This window comes from Cryptomeria japonica, chromosome 10, assembly GCF_030272615.1.
Source record: "Cryptomeria japonica chromosome 10, Sugi_1.0, whole genome shotgun sequence".
Taxonomy (NCBI): Eukaryota; Viridiplantae; Streptophyta; class Pinopsida; order Cupressales; family Cupressaceae; genus Cryptomeria; species Cryptomeria japonica.
In genome coordinates, this window is record NC_081414.1 from 717033027 (window position 1) to 717050218 (window position 17192).

A 17192-nucleotide genomic window follows, 5' to 3' on the forward strand; every position below is an offset into this window, starting at 1 on the left:
AGCATCAGGAATGTGAAGAGGAGCAGAGGGAGCTAGGATTTCTAAGAAGGCTGTTGATGTAGGGGATGATGGGGAGGAAGATGGAGAGGGGGCCCTGGCTAGGTTTTCAGGTCAGGGTGGTTTCTTTTTTTGGCTTGTCATGAAGCTTGTCTTCTATACTTGTCTGCAGTTGTCCAGGCTAGGGTTATGTCAAGGTTTGATTCCTTTTTTTGTAGGTTTGGTTAGATGGGTTGCTGCTCTTTTTTCCCACTGAGCATTTATGAGTGGTGCTTGTTCGTTGCTCCCTTCCACTTTGTCTTTGGTCGTTTTCTTGGCTACATTCTAGCTCACATGGGGTATAGAGGCTTCAAGGTATGGGCACACATGTGCCTTTCTTAGAGAATATTTTGTTCACTTTCTCTTTCCCTTGCCATTGTGACATGGAGGCCCTCTTCTCTCCTGGGTTTGTCTGTGGAAGGTGTTTTCTCATGGCGAACGATGCTAATCCACTACCCGCTCTACCATTGGGATGAGGTGTTTTTCTTTTTTCCTTTTCATGGGTCCCCTAGCTCATCCTCTGCAATGGTTGATTGGAGTTGTGGTGGGTTTGTGGATTGGTTGTGTGGGTACCTTCCTCAGTGGGATTTGTTTCACTATGTGGCAGTTACTTCCCTTGTTTTTGCATCTCGAAGAAGCTTTTCTCTTTCCTTGGCTTCGAGTTTGTGCTTTTCTAGCATTTTTTCTCTTTCTCGTGTTGTTTGGCTCTCTAGTTTACCATTATGGAGGTGGGATTCTATGCAATTTAGGGTTTTTCTCTCGGGCTTTGTGGGTTTTCTGGGTTTGGGGCTTGTTTTTTCTTGGGGTGGTTTGGGGTTTTGGGAATTTGTGGGCTTAGTTTTTTCCTAAGGCTATTATTTTTCCTTTTGCTGCTAGTTTGTTGCTACAAGTGGTTGGTTGGATGAGGGGGATTGGTAATAGTCAGTTATCTTAGGAGCGCTTAACCAAAGTAGGCATTGCTCCCTTCCTACCTATTGCTATGTTTTTTCTAGACTCTTATCTGAAGCAATCAATCCTTCCTCCAGCCTTTTCTTTTTCCCCCATTGGTCCTCACCCTCTCATGTTACCTATCGTAGGTGCCATGTACTCTATAAATGGTGGGGTTTTGGTTTTTAGTTCTACGAATAATAGGCGTATAGAGGAAGCCCTTGTTGTGTTTCTTGTAGAGATCTTCACCAACAGAAGGTTAAGGGATGCCTTTGAAAACCCTATAGATTGTTTTGTTCTAGTCTATTCTTTAGCGAAACATGGTGAGTTTAGCTACAAGGTTGTGGGATGAATTTAAAAATCCATAGTGTGTTGTTTGTTTCCCTAGCTTTGTTGTTGCAAGCATAAGGGTTTGTCAGGAAAATGGTTTAAGGTGCTCCTAAGTCCCTATGTTTTTTATTGGTTAGTTTTGGTTTTTCAGGAACCTTGTTCTTTCTGATTTTGTGCTCTACCCAAAAGTGTGTTTCAAAAAGGGCTCACCTTTTTTAAGTTTTTGTTCTTCCTAGTGGTCTCATTGCTTGTGATTTACCCCTTGTGTGCTTTCTCAATAGTTATGTATCAGGTTTGGGCCTATCATGTCTTTTTCTAATTAAAACAAAGAAAAAAGGTTATTGTAAAGCAAGAAATCAAACCCTAGGTGTTCCCCCCACTCCGAGGAGAAAGGAGGTCACTAGGATTGACGGTTTTCACTTAGGAGAGACTTTGCATTCAAAAGAGGGGTTGAAACCCACAAGATCCAATCCCACACAATGCAAGATTGAATGCTGAATGAGTTTCAAGGGTTGAGACAGCAAGGCTACCCTCTTTTGTAAAGAATGTAGATAAAAGGATTGAACTAGGAATGCATGTAAAGTAAGAAAGATTCACTTATAAACAGAGATAGGGCTACAGGATGAAGCTGCAGACCTGGAATTAGCAGTAGAATGTCGAGACGATGTTGTTCTGCAAATTTGAGCGAAAGTTGACGGGATGATGGTGCCCGGAGTGCACACGGTCCTCCGAAAAATCCGTGAAACGAAGGGGGATCTGTTCGTCTCTGCACAAGGATTCCAGATCTTCAATTACAGCCGCGTACCTGCAACCTACACATAGAAAAGAGAGGACGATTGGGGGGGTTAGGGATTAGGGGTTTGCCTTTAGGTCAAACCCCGGTTTTGGAATTAACCAAGAAATGAGAATGCTGTAAATGTAAATGTTTGTAATGTAATAAAGTACTGATACCTTGTTGTAAGAATGTTTGTATTCTTACATGCGAAGGTGTAATGATGTTGTATGTTGTATGTGATCTCCTCTTCAATGGTTGAATCCTTGTCTTGAATGCAACACTTAGCCTTGAATGGAGACTTAGAATGAAGGAATGCTTGAATGTTTGAATATCGCTTCCGCCTCTTGTACGCATATGTTTTTCCTCTTACCATCTACCCTTTCTGAGAGGGGAAATGTAGTTTATATACTTGTCAATTAGGGTTAGAAGACTGATTTTTCCAACCTTAGGCTGACCTAGAAGAATTGTTTTCCGAATTGCAAACTTGAAGACCCGATGCCCCATAAGAGACCGGGCCCAAAATAGGGCCAGGGACTAGGCCGCTAGGCGCCATGGTCCCACCTCCCGAGACAGCAGGGTGCAAGGAAGGATCAGGCCACAGTGCAGAAATATGCAGTTTTTGATGTCACAAATAGGTTTCGGGGTCTCCATTCAGGTTCAGTGTTGTGTCGCCATCGTGAAGACCCAAATGCAGTGGAAATTGCAAGTGTCGCAATTTTAGGACGCTACAGTTATGTTTATACAATTGTTCTGAAGAGGTTGATTATAGGTGAGTCACTTGTTTCAAATCCCAGATACATGAATTCTTGCAAATATGTTTGTGTCAAAAATCACATTTTCTATTCATGAAAAGTTCACATTGTGAGTTGCATGTTTGCTGAGGGGATCGCTACACATAGAAATTGATCCTTTTATATTAGACAATATTGTGCAATTTTTTGGGTCTACAAATGGCTTATAGTATATGGGACTGCCTTGTATTCCATGTAAGAGGCACCTAACTATACTACAAACAAGGTGTACATACTCTCTCCCCTATATGGTTTGAACTTGTGACCTATCTTTCAAGAATAGAAGTTCTCCACCATTAAAAAAAATCGATAGTTGAAAGTTATACATTGACAAAAAAAATTGCAAAATGAAACAAAAATTAATTACAAAAGAAATTGCCAGTGCACCAAAGAGTTACCAAATCCATAAAGAAAATTGTGGGAGTATAAAGAATACCTAGCCAACACAAAAAATTAGGTATCTCACCCTCCATACCCCCATAGGAAAATAAATTAACAAGAAAACATGATGGCTTCGATGTGACATATGCTTCCACGTCCACCATGACAAAATAGTAGACTTGGAAGGTTCAAATTTTTGACATGTTGCCTCCATGGACGATGAGCTTCGGACATTGCGATGGTGGAAATGCAATTAGGTTTAATCATGGTGCATCCCATTTCAACTAGGTTTAAGTTTATTTTATTTAAGAAATAGGATATTGCATTATTAGTTTAGGGTTGCACAATATTGAAAATAAGTAATACGTCTAATAGGTTAAGGATGTTATTAGTAATATTAGGTTAAAAATTATTTAAACAATAATAATTATTATGTAAATAATTTATAATATTGTATTTCTATTAAATAACATCAAAGGAATTTCCTAATTGAATTGATACAGGTTAATTCTAGTGATCTATTGTTGATAATATTTGAGAGATGTGCATAATGATTGAAGGCCTACTTGTCATTCAATTTCATCATCACCATTGATGTTTTCTCCATTTTTTTTGTCCATTGCTTTCACATAAAATTCTATAAATACTTTGATAACCTTATAAAGAGAAACTAATGACAAACCATGTGGTGTACTTCCACATATTAGTTGCACACAATTACTTGTTGTAAAAGTAATTGTTGTTTTTCAAACTAGCAGATGTGAGTTGTAGTCAGTTCACAATAGATTGCATTGTCTTTCTTTTAGAGTGTTCACCAGGTTCAATAAATTTGATATAAATGATTTTGATAACATAGATGGGTCCCACAAAAACTGTAGATATTTTTGAAATATTGATTGTGAATACTTTTAATAAAATAAAACAAGAATAACATAATAATATTATAGTTACTTAGATAATACATTATATTAAATTTATAATATTTATTGTAATTGATAACATATTTTTTTATATATTTTTACTAACTATATTGTATAAATATATTATATGTATTAATAACTATAATATGTATTATATATTATAGTTATTATCTATATTAAATAAAAAATTACATATAATATTTTTTTTTTGTTCAATTGTAGCTAAAGTGGTATTCACTTTCGACTAGAGCTATGAACTAGTGAGATCACATTTTTGAGGGTCCTCATCTCCATGTTTGTTCGGCAATAACACCCTTATATCTCCTTTGTGTCATCATTTCTTCCACACCTAGGCATCACCTTATCTCTCCATTACCTGTGTGTCGAACACATGGGCCTCCAGTAGATTCAAACCCAAGGCCTCCCATGTAGGAGGCTCACAACTAACAACTACATTGTAGGGTCATCTCCCCATTAAATATAATTTATTTTTTTATAATATATGTAAAATGATTATTTATGTTATTTAACTATATAATATATCTTATATTTATTGTTATTTATTTTATATTATTAAATAAAATAAATAATGAAATTTACATATAATATATATCTTATATTTGTTTTATATATTTTATATTATTAGATAAAATTTAAAAAAGAAAATATTAACATATTTTATTATAATATATGTGTAATCTTTATTTATGTCATTTAATAACAATATATATCTTACATTTTTATTAAATAATATAAAATTAATAATTATAATATACTTTTTTACATAATATTATTTAAACTAATTTATAAGATAAGAAGGAAGCTAGAGAGGGAGGAAGCGAGAGCAACAATAGATAGGAAAAAAAAAGGAAGAAGAAAAAATGAGGAGAAAATAAAATAAAATTAGGAGACAAGAGAGGGCATGGGAAAAAGGGGACATAGGGGAAGCACACTATTTATAGTCCTTGTTCCAATTACCATTCACTCCTTTCTCACCCAACCCCCTAATTACTGACTTTAAACAGACCAAAAAAAAACAAACTTAACTAAAATCCCATCAATAAATTTCCAATGTACAAATAGCTGCCCATTTCACCCCTAGTAGTTAAATTTTTTTTACTTTAATTAGATGAGTTGTGCAACTTTATTAGTAGCCATAATGCATGAATACTAGGGCATTTGTGCATAAGTATTGGCAATTTTAAAAGTGATTATATTGCACAATTATTGAAGCATCTTTAAGTACGTATTCGATGAGACTTTGATATGACCACTTTTTTACTCTTGCACACTTCACAAATCCCACAATGTATGTCATTACTACCCAAAATATAGAATAATAGCTATAAGTAGTTAAGTCACATACAAAGAAAACAAAAAAACATCATCAAAATTTGATGTATTATTTAGTATCTACGGGTGCACAAAGTTAGCTATATATAATGGTTATTAGTACGCTTCCCCTATGTAGAAAATGGAAACTAATAGAAAACAAAAAATAAAGAAAGAAATAATTGTAATTCATTTGATTGAACACAATTTGTGAAAATGACATGTTCCTTAATTATACTATCCACTAAAGTTCAAATTAGATTTTGAAGTTAAATTTATTTTTTAATTATTATTATTTTTTTAATCAATATTAAGTATTTGTATTAATAATTTTGAAAAAGTATACATTAATTGCAATATCACCAAAGACTGCTTAGAAAAGCCACATCCCCTACCACCCCTGTATCTATCACCTGTCATCCACTTATAGTATTTGCAGAATGCACTAACAAAATCGGAGCCATGCTCCATATTACACTAACCCTACCCCTTATACATAAAAATTAGCAGAGAAATAGTATAATTTTTTTTATCATTTTAAAAAGTTTTCTCAACAAACCCTACATTAACATCAGAACACAAAAAAATAACAACCCCAGTGGATCAAGCTGCAGTAGCTTATATTATTTGTAGCTTACCCTTCAAACAAGGCTCCTGGGTCTCCTTCTAATCTCTACCTCTTTGGCCTTGTAGACAATCATACTCCATAATCTAGGTCTTCTTCTCTAGCTCTTCACATCCAAGAATTCCTTCAACAATACCCAACCCATTTTTACATTGGCCCTCTGCCCATCTTTGTGACCAAACACACTCACATAGAAAAGGCTGCATCAGGGTCTTCATATAGCTGAATTGGTGCCAATCACCATTATGCACCCACAATCCTACTCCAAGCTTTGCCATTACCAGAATAATTTCCATGACACCACACCACTTTGGTCGTACACATTCCTACATCACCCTTAAAACTACCTCCGTTGACTCTAGTTCTAACCCCCAGGCCATGAACATCATCACAATTTCAATGTTGGAGCAATACTGATGCTCTGACTTTGAGAATTCATCACCTAGAATCCATTCGATGGTCCAGAAAAAAATAGGTTCTTCAATCTTAAACACATTGTAGATTCTCCTCTCTATAATCTTGCCATAAAAACATTGTCGTTGCCTATAGTTGCCAATGAGAAATTAGCTTCCATGGCACCTATCACCCACTCAATCTTTAAGGTCTCCCTCATGCAAAATGAAAATGACACTAATCTAATACTAATTTAAATAACCATCACCTCCTCTATGTTGATGATACATTATGTATAGTCGTATCTTTCTGAAGAGAGCCGACTCTTGGAGATCGTCTCTAATCGGCGGATATATATGTAATGTATTCTCCCCTTTATCAAAATGGAAAACGAATAGTTGAAGTTCATTGACAGTTAAAGAAATGAACATATAGCATATTGGGTAAACACTTAAACAGATCGAATATTCACAGTTGCAAATCGAAGTATCTTCACATATCATATCAATAGCTTCCTAAGTGGAAGTCGTAATCAGCAGATTGGCTATTCTATCACAACATATTGATATCCTTCAGAAGATCGAGTTCAATCCATCAGCAGATTGCATTCGTCCATCTGTATATCACAAATAATATATATATCATACTGAATATTATATTCCATCTGTTGGCAATTCAAATAACGTATAGCAGTTCGGACTACATACACTGAAATTTAGAGTAAATCATTTTAATCATATAGCCTCAAAGTGCAAAGCAAATGTATAAAGACATCTTGCTATTAATTTGATTTAAAAAAAAAAACATGGTATCATAGCAGGCTTATGAAAAGATTAGATCAGATTCATAGAAGTAGGGTTATCCTCCATTATTGCCTTTGAGTTTGATTACATCTATCAACGTCAAGATGGTGAACAGACTTAAAGTTGAAGATAGGCTTGAGGGTACATCAAACTTAGTCTCTTGGAAGTTTAGAGTTATGTCTACCTTGGAGGAAAATGAATTAAACGAATTCATGGAGAAAGTAGTACCGGAAGCAACTAAAGAGGATGAGAAGCTTCAATGGAGGAGAAAGAACACCAAAGCAAAGAAAATGTTGGTTGACTCTGTAAAAGATCACATTGTGCCAATCATCTCCAAGTTGACGATGACATATGACATGTTCAAGACATTAGAGGAGATGTATGAGATCAACAACACAAGTCAAGCTCTTGCATTAAAGAAACAACTTCACCACATCAAGATGATGAAAGGAGAATCCATCATCTCATACTTCATGAGGATTACCAAATAGAGAGATCGACTCTCTACCATTGGACACACTATAGATAATAAATAATTAACCATGTTGGCACTTAATGGTCTTCCTTCATCATGGGAGTTATTTATATAAGGGATAAGTGAAAGATCAAAACTTCCCAAGTTTGATCGATTGAAGACAGACTACATTCAAGAAGAGTCAAGATTGGCTACGAGAGACATTGGCCAAAGCTCTACAAATGAAGATATTCATTTTCTTGCCTCTCACTCTTCAAAGAACGGTAAGAAAGGACATTTCAAAGGAAGAAAGATAAGGCTCTCGTTCCTAAGAAGGAGGGGACTAATAGCTTGGATTAGTATAGGCCTATTGCTTTATGTAATGTTGTCTACAAGATAATAACTAAATTGATTGTTGAACGACTCAAACCTCTCCTCTGTACTTTGGTTTCTAAGGAGCAAGGTGGTTTCATTGATGGAAGACAAATCCTTGATGGAGTTGTGATAGCAATGGAGACTATTCATTTGATGGCTTCCTCTAAGGAGAAGGCTATGCTTATTAAACTTGAAATGGCCAAAGCTTATGATAGGGTGAGTTGGGATTTCTTACAGAAACTTAATTTGGTTTTTTGTTTGGGAGAAGAGTAGGTGAATTGGGTTCTTAGTTGTGTGACTTATAACTCTTTCTCTAATCTTATTAATGGGGAACACTCAGAAATATTTAGCGCTTTGCGCAGGCTTCGACAAGGGGACCCTTTATCTCCCTATTTATTTATTCTCATGGCTGAAGGTCTTAGCAGATTTCTCACTTCACAAGTGAGACATGGTCTTATTCGGGGCTGGAGTTGGAGCAATGCTCTACCTCCTTACTCTCATCTTCAGTTTGTGGATGACACAAGTTTGATGGGCGTGGCCATAATCAATGAGGCAATGAACTTCAAGAGATCTTTGGATATCTATTGCAATGCCTTAGGTCAGAAAATTAATGAAGATAAATCATCCATATATTTCTTTAATACCTCTCAACTTATTCAGAATATGTTTGCCAGGATCCACAGATTTCAGAAGGGGTCCCTTCCTTTGTTGTACCTTAGGATTCCTTTAGATTTGGGGGTTCAGCGCAAATATTTTTGGCAAGGAATTTTGGATAAATTTCGTTGCAAGGTTAATCATTGGACTTACAAGTGGTTATCCTCTAATGGAAGGGTGATTCTTTTGAAGACTATGGTGTAAGAGCTTCTCATTTAAAGGTGTTTTGTGCAGGCTCTCCCCTCCAGCTTTGTGAGAGAGTTTGATGCTCTTTCCTGTCAATTTATTTGGTCTAGTAGTTTTCTTTCTTCTAAGTGGAGTTTAGTTGAATGGGACTTTGTTTGTAGACCGACACATGTTAGGGGTCTTGGTGTTAGATCTATTGCTTTGGTTAGCAAGGCCTTGGTGGCTAAGTTGTATTGAAGGTGGTGTAACAGTCAGGATCAGGACTTGGCAAAGATTTTAACCCACAAGTATCTCCTTGGTGATAATGATCATGAGGTGCCTCATCTTAGTTTAGTGTTTAGGGGATCTTGTATCCGGGATACTCTTAAAAAAGGTGCCCAACTTATTAAAGATGGCCTTTTTTGGATTTGTAATAGATTCTCTGAAGCTCTTTTTGGGTAGGACTCTTGGGATGGTCACCCTCCTATTCTATCTAGTTATCCACAACTTCAGCCTCTTTGCAACATTTTCATTGATGTTGGATGGGTTAAGGTGGAGAATTTTAAAATAGTTAGGTGCATTGGATAGGTTGAGATGACTTGTTGGAAGGATCCTCTTGAATGGCCTTTGGGTGGCTCGAATGAAGATTGTTTGGTGTTGGTTAATATCTTGGAGGGTAGGTTATGTAGTTACCTCAAGGAGAGATATTTTGGCTTGGGGTCCTAACCCAAAAGGCAGGTTTTCTATTGCTGAAGGTTATGCTCAGCTTGATAGGCAATTGCATGGCCTGGCAGATGTTCCCTGGTGGAAGAAGGTTTGGAATAGCTTCTCTTGGCTGAAATGTATTTTTTCTTATGGTTGGTTGATCAGAGAAAATGTCTCACATGGGAGAATCTTCCTAAGAGAGGCTTCCAGGGACCATCTATCTGTTATCTTTGTATGCATAATGAGGAAGACTACTCCCACTTGTTTTTTATCTGCCCTTTCTCTAGGGAGATTTGACACAAGTGGTGGGAGGCTTGGCAACATGCTTGTTTTCATGCTACCTCTTTAATTGACTTTTGGGATAGCTTGGGTGTCCAACAAAGACCTCTTTTCTTCAAGTGGCCTGAGCTATTGGGCCAGCCCTTATTATCTGGAATTTGTGGCTGGAAAGGAATCATAGGGTATTTTGTGATTCACATATAGGGATTCCTTAGCTGTGGCAGAAGATAGTTAATAGGCTTCAGGAGACAATCTCGGCTAAGTGCAATTTGTCTAGAAATGTTGATCTGGGTGATTATTCTATTGTAAGGAATCTACAATTAGAAAATATTAAAATAGACTATGCTACTGGAAATAGATCTCAACATGCAAAGTAATGGATAAGTAGAGATGGAAGGTGGATTCCCCCTCCTGTGGGAATCTTAAAAATTAATACAGATGGCTTTTCCCGTGGGAATCCTGGATATGCAGGTATTGGAGGTATAGGTAGAGGTGATGATGGTTGGGCAATTTTTTTCTTCTCTATTTCTATTGGGCGGGACTCTAACAATCATATAGAGGCCCTAACTATTAAGATTGTTGTTGAGCGAGATTGTTCTTTAGGATGGACGAAGATTATTTGTGAGTCGGATTCTCAAATTGTTGTGGACATGTTGAACAAAAAGAAATTGAATGATGTGAGTTGGAAATTAGCTTCTGTGGTTAGACAAATTTTACAACTGTGTAATACATTAGAATTTGTCTCCTTTTGTCATATTTTGAGGGAGTGGAATAGAGCAGTTGATTGTTTTGCCAAATGGGCTTCAAAGCATATTGATGGTTGGGATTTTAGTGGAAGGGAGAGTCTACCTCTTGATTATCTTGAAACTTTTGACAGGTTAATGCTGGAAAACAAGATGATGCAAGAGCACCCAGTGGTGTAGGATCAATTTCCCTTTTATGTTTGTTTCCTTTTCATTGTCATTCTTGAGGCCCTTCGAGGCTCCAGATGAGCCTGGTTTTTGGTGCCAGATCATCTTCAAGAGGGCTTTCCGAAAAGGTATTATCATTGGAAATCGAATGATTGGATCTAATGCTATGGTCACTGGACTTTGTAGTGGTGGTGCTAGTGGTATCCCTAGCTAATAGGATTAAACATATGGTCATGGGGGCTTCATTATCTAGAAAATATTAAATCACGTACATTCATATTGGGGGGTTTAATATCCCAAAAATGAGGGTACAATATATTGCCTATCGGTGAAAATAGGGGAGTTTTTAATTCAAGGTATGAAAAAATACAACATTTGGCAAAAATAGGGGGGCTTTTAATTCAGGCTATGTATTGGGAGGGGGTGACAAAAAATTAGTGTAAGTCAATATTTTTTGAAAATAGGGGGATTCTTTAGTATGCCATGAATGCACGTGCTATAACCCAAGTTCACAAAGTGAAGGCCCCATGCCTATGGTGCAAGGGATTGTTCAAGATGAACAAACTAGTTTTATTATTGGGAGATATATATCCTTGAAAATCTGATTTTAGCTTGGGAAACTTATGAATGGGCCCAACAAAAATGTTAGAAAACTATTATTATCAAACTTGATTTTGATAAGGCTTATGATTGCATCCGACTGAATTTTAATCTTAACATGCTCCAATGGATAGAGTTTGGCCCTAAAATTCAAGCTCATATTTGAATATTGTTTCACGGTGCTAATTCTTGGATCATTATTAATCATATGATCCTATCCTTTTCAAATATCCATACATTAGGGATTCCCTTTAGATCCTTATCTTTATGTACTTACATCTGATGCATTGTGTCATATGATACAGGGTGCAAACAAAATGAATCTCATTTCAAGAATATCAATTCCTCAAAATGTTGTTGTCACAAACTCATATTATGTTGATGACGGATTGTTATTCTTGTAAAATTTAGAGAAATACATCTTTAACACAATGGATATTTTAGAATTATATTGCACTACTTTTGGATCTAAGCTTGCTCATGACAAGACTAAATTCTTGATGATTAAAGATATGCATATTCGTCAATGGATACCATACAAATGGAAACAAATTAAACATAGTGAAATCATATGGTATCTCAAAATACCTTTTGGTCTGGGTGTTTCTCTACCTAATATGTGGAGTTGGTATCTCAATAGAGTCAAAACAAAACTCTTTAAATATGGAAAATCAAAAAATTCCTCTATCTAGCTGAAAAAATCCATGTTTGTTTCCTTTTTTAGATAAAAAACCTAAGGCCTAAAGTATATATGTGTATATATGTATATATATGATAATTACAATAAATATTTACCAAAAAAAACTATATGATGGCATCCTAAACATGCGTAGAAGGTTCTAAATAGGAACCAAACAAGATCCTGATACCAAATTGCCCTGATACAAATAAAAATCCGAGATCATGCCAAACTAAAAAAAAATGCCCCATAATAAAACATATTTCTACATATCTAGGACATCCCAAAAAAAAGAAGAAAAAACAAATCCTTTTGAAACACATAAACATAACTCATTACAAATTGGGATTATTTTCCCCAACTTGCTCGCACACAGACTTGTCCCCTACAATCTTTGTTCCTCAATTTTAAGAAGACATAGACCCATCATATTCCTTGTTCGCACCACTACCCACCTCTTGCTCTCCCAAATAAACTGCCTTTATTGAGTGAGGCTTATGAATGAGCAAAAAATGAATAACATAGAATACATTAAAACATTATTTTGAGGATTTAATTAAAACATTATTTTGACTTATTTTATGGACCAGATGGGATGGGAGTAAGAGATTCATAGCCACGTCTTAGATTCATTGAATTCAGTCTACGAATAAAATGTTGTTTGGGGTTAACTGAACCAAAAACTCAAGGGATTTGCTTAGCAATTAAATGGATAATTAGAGGTGTCAAAGGGAAACAACCTTGGAAAATTATTATTCAACAAAAAATTATTCTTGCCTTAATTAAAATTAAATGGTAGATTCTAGATTGGTTAAATAATTGCTTAATGCTTTATATTTCTCTATTAAATCATTAGCGCCCCTCCAATCAATTTGGAAGGCTTGACAAAAGATCATCCATCTCTTAAGATGGAGAGATACCTCTCTTTAGCATAGAATCCATGGTTGAGAAGTATTCCCTATAAGTATATACATATCCATGGAGACATTTATGCACATGTGCCACCTAAAACATATACATGTGCATGTGTACATACACATACACATACACATACACATACATGTATATGTATGTACATACATACATATACACATACACATATATGTATATGTGTGTACATACATACATATATAGCATAAAATTATACTAAAAATATTTTGGACTAACCAAGTTTTCCCCTTAGAAAGCTCTGACATTCATAAGCATTTGGAAATCGTAGAGAATGAACCTCTTTACAATATTATCCAAAATACTCCTTACTAAAAACAAGGTTACTAACAATAAGGTGTCAAACACTAGCCATGACACTATAGCATCACCAAATTCAGGGCACATAACCATCTCTCTGAAAATGGGCACCTCAGATTGAAGGGTGATTATTTGAAGTCTTGTAGATAGCTAGGAGAACTCCTCAACATTAATGAGAAGTAAGAGAATAAAAACTTACCAATTCATTTAGTGCTCAAATACCCTTTAAAAGTCATTATAAAAAAATAAATATTCTTCTATTCATATCTTTAATTTTTAAATTAAACCTATCACATTCCTCATGGCATGCAAAATCTCTCTTGCTTGTGGACACTGTTTGTGAAAAAAAGAACTTTTTCTGCATTTCAGATAGTTATAAAACCACCTCAAACATGTAACAACACTAACATCCTTCCCATGTTGGGGCTTAGATGGAGTTCTAAAACCAAGGAAACATCCCACTAGAAGAAGAAATTGAAAATCAAAATCTTAAAATATTCTAAATGTAAAATTGTTAAATAGTTAGAATTTTAATAGAGGGCTTGACAATATTATGTTGGTTTTTAGATTAACATTAAACAATTTATAAATTTGATAGAGAGCATGGTCAACATATTAGTTATCTTTCTATATTTTACAAAAACCACATCTTTTGAAAATGACATGCAATTTTAACCCTTTGGATTGGATTCCTAAGAATTGGTGGTTTGCCAAGTTGTAATTTGAGCATGTTATAACACACTCAAATTTTGTGAGCCATTAAAGTAAAATAAAGGCTCACAAAATATGAGCACTTTATAATGTGCTCACTTTTTTTGAACCTTTTTTAGGCTTTTATAGCTTGAAAAATATGAGAATTTTACAATGCCAACATATTATAATGAACACATGTTACAAAGTGAGCATGATATAAACTTCTTAGTCTTATATGATGTAAAATTTGGCTACTTTTTAGTCCCCCATCTTTGTGCATTCGCATTGTTGTACATTCTTAAAATGATGGTAGGAAGACTCCTTTATAGATTTTGGGGAGTTCATTTTTTGTTAATCTAAGTAGGAATCATTGAATTGAGCTTAATCAAGAATGAATAAGCTTTTCATTAGTTTTTTTAGCTAAGATATTGGCACATATAAGCTCTTCTAGTGGCACAACATGTGTCCCATATGTCAAGGAACATGAGCTTAGGTGGGAAGGAAGAGGTAGTTTCATCTCAATTGGAATTTAGATGTGAAAGCTATGGAAGATTTCAATTTTTGGAGTAATAACCTAGGAAATGATAACATGGTTGGACATGTGTGAAGTATAAGCACAAGGAGATGTAGATACACGTGAATCAAGAAAAGGAAACATAGGAATAATAAATTGGTCCTAGAAATGGAGCAAGACCCATAAAAAGGAGAACACACTCAGGGGAGACAGAAAGTAGGTGGGAAAGGGGTCAAAAGGAGCATATTAGGGAAGAAAACAGTGGGCACAAAATAGGTAAAAAGAAATAAAAGGGCATGAAATTTATGTTTACATAGTATTTCAATAAAGTGAGATACCTTAATTCCAATTTCACATACAATTGAATTACCCTTACAAAAGATTCCTATTTTGTCAAATTCATCTTGACATAATAATATCCATTTTCTTTACATGTTCTACGTTTATAATTAGTTGAGTTACCTCAATAGAAAATAAATATTCCAACATAATCACCAAAAATTCACACAACAACACAAAATTCTATATTCAATCTATTTATATAAAAAAAAATCAAAGAATGATTTTTTTAATTATATCCAAATTTGACTAGACAACTCAGCAAAAGATATTAACACAATTTCATTGAAATAAAATAAAATTTGTACTCTCTTATAGAGAACGATAGAACTTATACTTTTTGGTTAGATTTTGAATGGCTTTAAAGCATAATAGACTAATTACATTTATACTTAACTCCGGCAGACACTAGGTTTGGATTTTGGCTGTTGTTTGTGAATGCAGGCTCCTACTGCAAGCGTGAAGGATCCACCAAATCCAGGGAAAAGTAAAGGACCTCCTCCATAGCATGATAATCAACTAGTCAAGGCTCCAATAAAACCAGCCAAGGATACACGGTCTGATCCAAAGAACAATCATGAAAAACCAAGCAAAAATTATCTAGAGGACTGACATAAATGTATGCGTAAATTAGAGATAATGGTAGTCAACGTAGTATTTATTTCCTCTATGTAGCTTTCATTAACCATCGCACACTTGTCAAACTATTTGAAGTATTGGAATATGATAAAATAATGTTCTGCCATATGTAAAGCAAGCCTCGTGATCATAAATGTTGCATTGAATTGGTATACGTGTATTGAAATTGCATTAAGTTGGTATACATATATGGTTATTTTATACGATAGTGCAAAATATATAACTAATGCATTTAAAAGTAGTTGTTGTTAAATATATATCTGTATTATTCTTTTAACCTAATTACAACAATTGAGATTATTGTACTGCACAACATCATGTCAAACATAGAATAGTCATGTTGAATTCCGTCTCATTCATAGAATACCCTCCTTACGAATTTTCATGGTGTAAAAGGAAAATATTTTTAAGGCACGATAATTAAGCCCATAATAGATTAGAAGATACAGATATAATGGCAATAAATCCGAAGAAAAGCTTGAAACTAATTTCATCAAAGGGAGAGGTTAAACATTTGCAAACAAAGCACCTTGAGCACTTGTGGCATAGATATAATGCTCTGCATGCATCTCCATTCTGCAGGGGTGATTTTGTCCTTGAGGTCCATCCTTGCATTAAAGCTTTGTCACTAGTAGGGTTTTGTCTTCTCCTATTGTTGTGTCTCTCTAATTTCCTTCTATGACCTTTTTTCCTTATCAAAACGTGGGAGTAAATGAAATCTGCAAAGCAAATGTATTGAACCACTTAGAGACTTCAACCATGATTAAAATATATCTCAAGTTCATACGAAACATTTTACCATTATTTTTGTTCTCAAAACCCATACAAAACACAAGAAAGACATTGGCATATATCAATTCTAGTTTCTTCAAGGAAAAGATTTAGCTTAATGGGATAAGAAACAACCATATGCATTACTCATTTCTTCATTAAATATCCATATAGACAAAATCCACAATCCATGGCTGGGAAAAAGTAAACAAATCATGCTTTGTAATGCCATATATGAACCATATATAGAGACAAACATTGAAATGACCATATGGATATAATATTAACTAATTTTTTTTCCTAAAATTTTAAAATTTACAATTTTATCCTTAAGTAGTGAATCTTTCTGCATATGACTATTCATTAAAATGTGTATAGAACCTCTCTGAAATCATGCTTATCATTTTAGAGAGCCTGCCATAACAAATTTAATTAATTGTGGCCAGGAAATCAAAATGCATACTCTAATTAACAATATTAAGACTTTATGGTTGACTATGTGTTATTTTCCCATATTTTAGAATAATTTGTGTTGAATTTTTTAGATAGTATCAGAGTTGTGCAAGGAGAAGAAGAAGACATATCATGCATATAATTATTATAATCATGAATAGGAATATGAAAATGTTCATCATAAAATTCTTTAATTTAATGTGTTATACATCAAATTTTCAGCAAACTATGTTTCCTTATATTGTTTAGAATCCTCATGTTCAATTTCTAGTATTAAATAGGGTCAAGGAGTTGTATGATCATATTTATGAGAAAAGTCAAGAGGTGAAATGTATTGGGAGGCGGTGAGTAAAAATTGGTTTGATTTATTAAAAGGTTGGTAGGGGACTAATCTCAATTA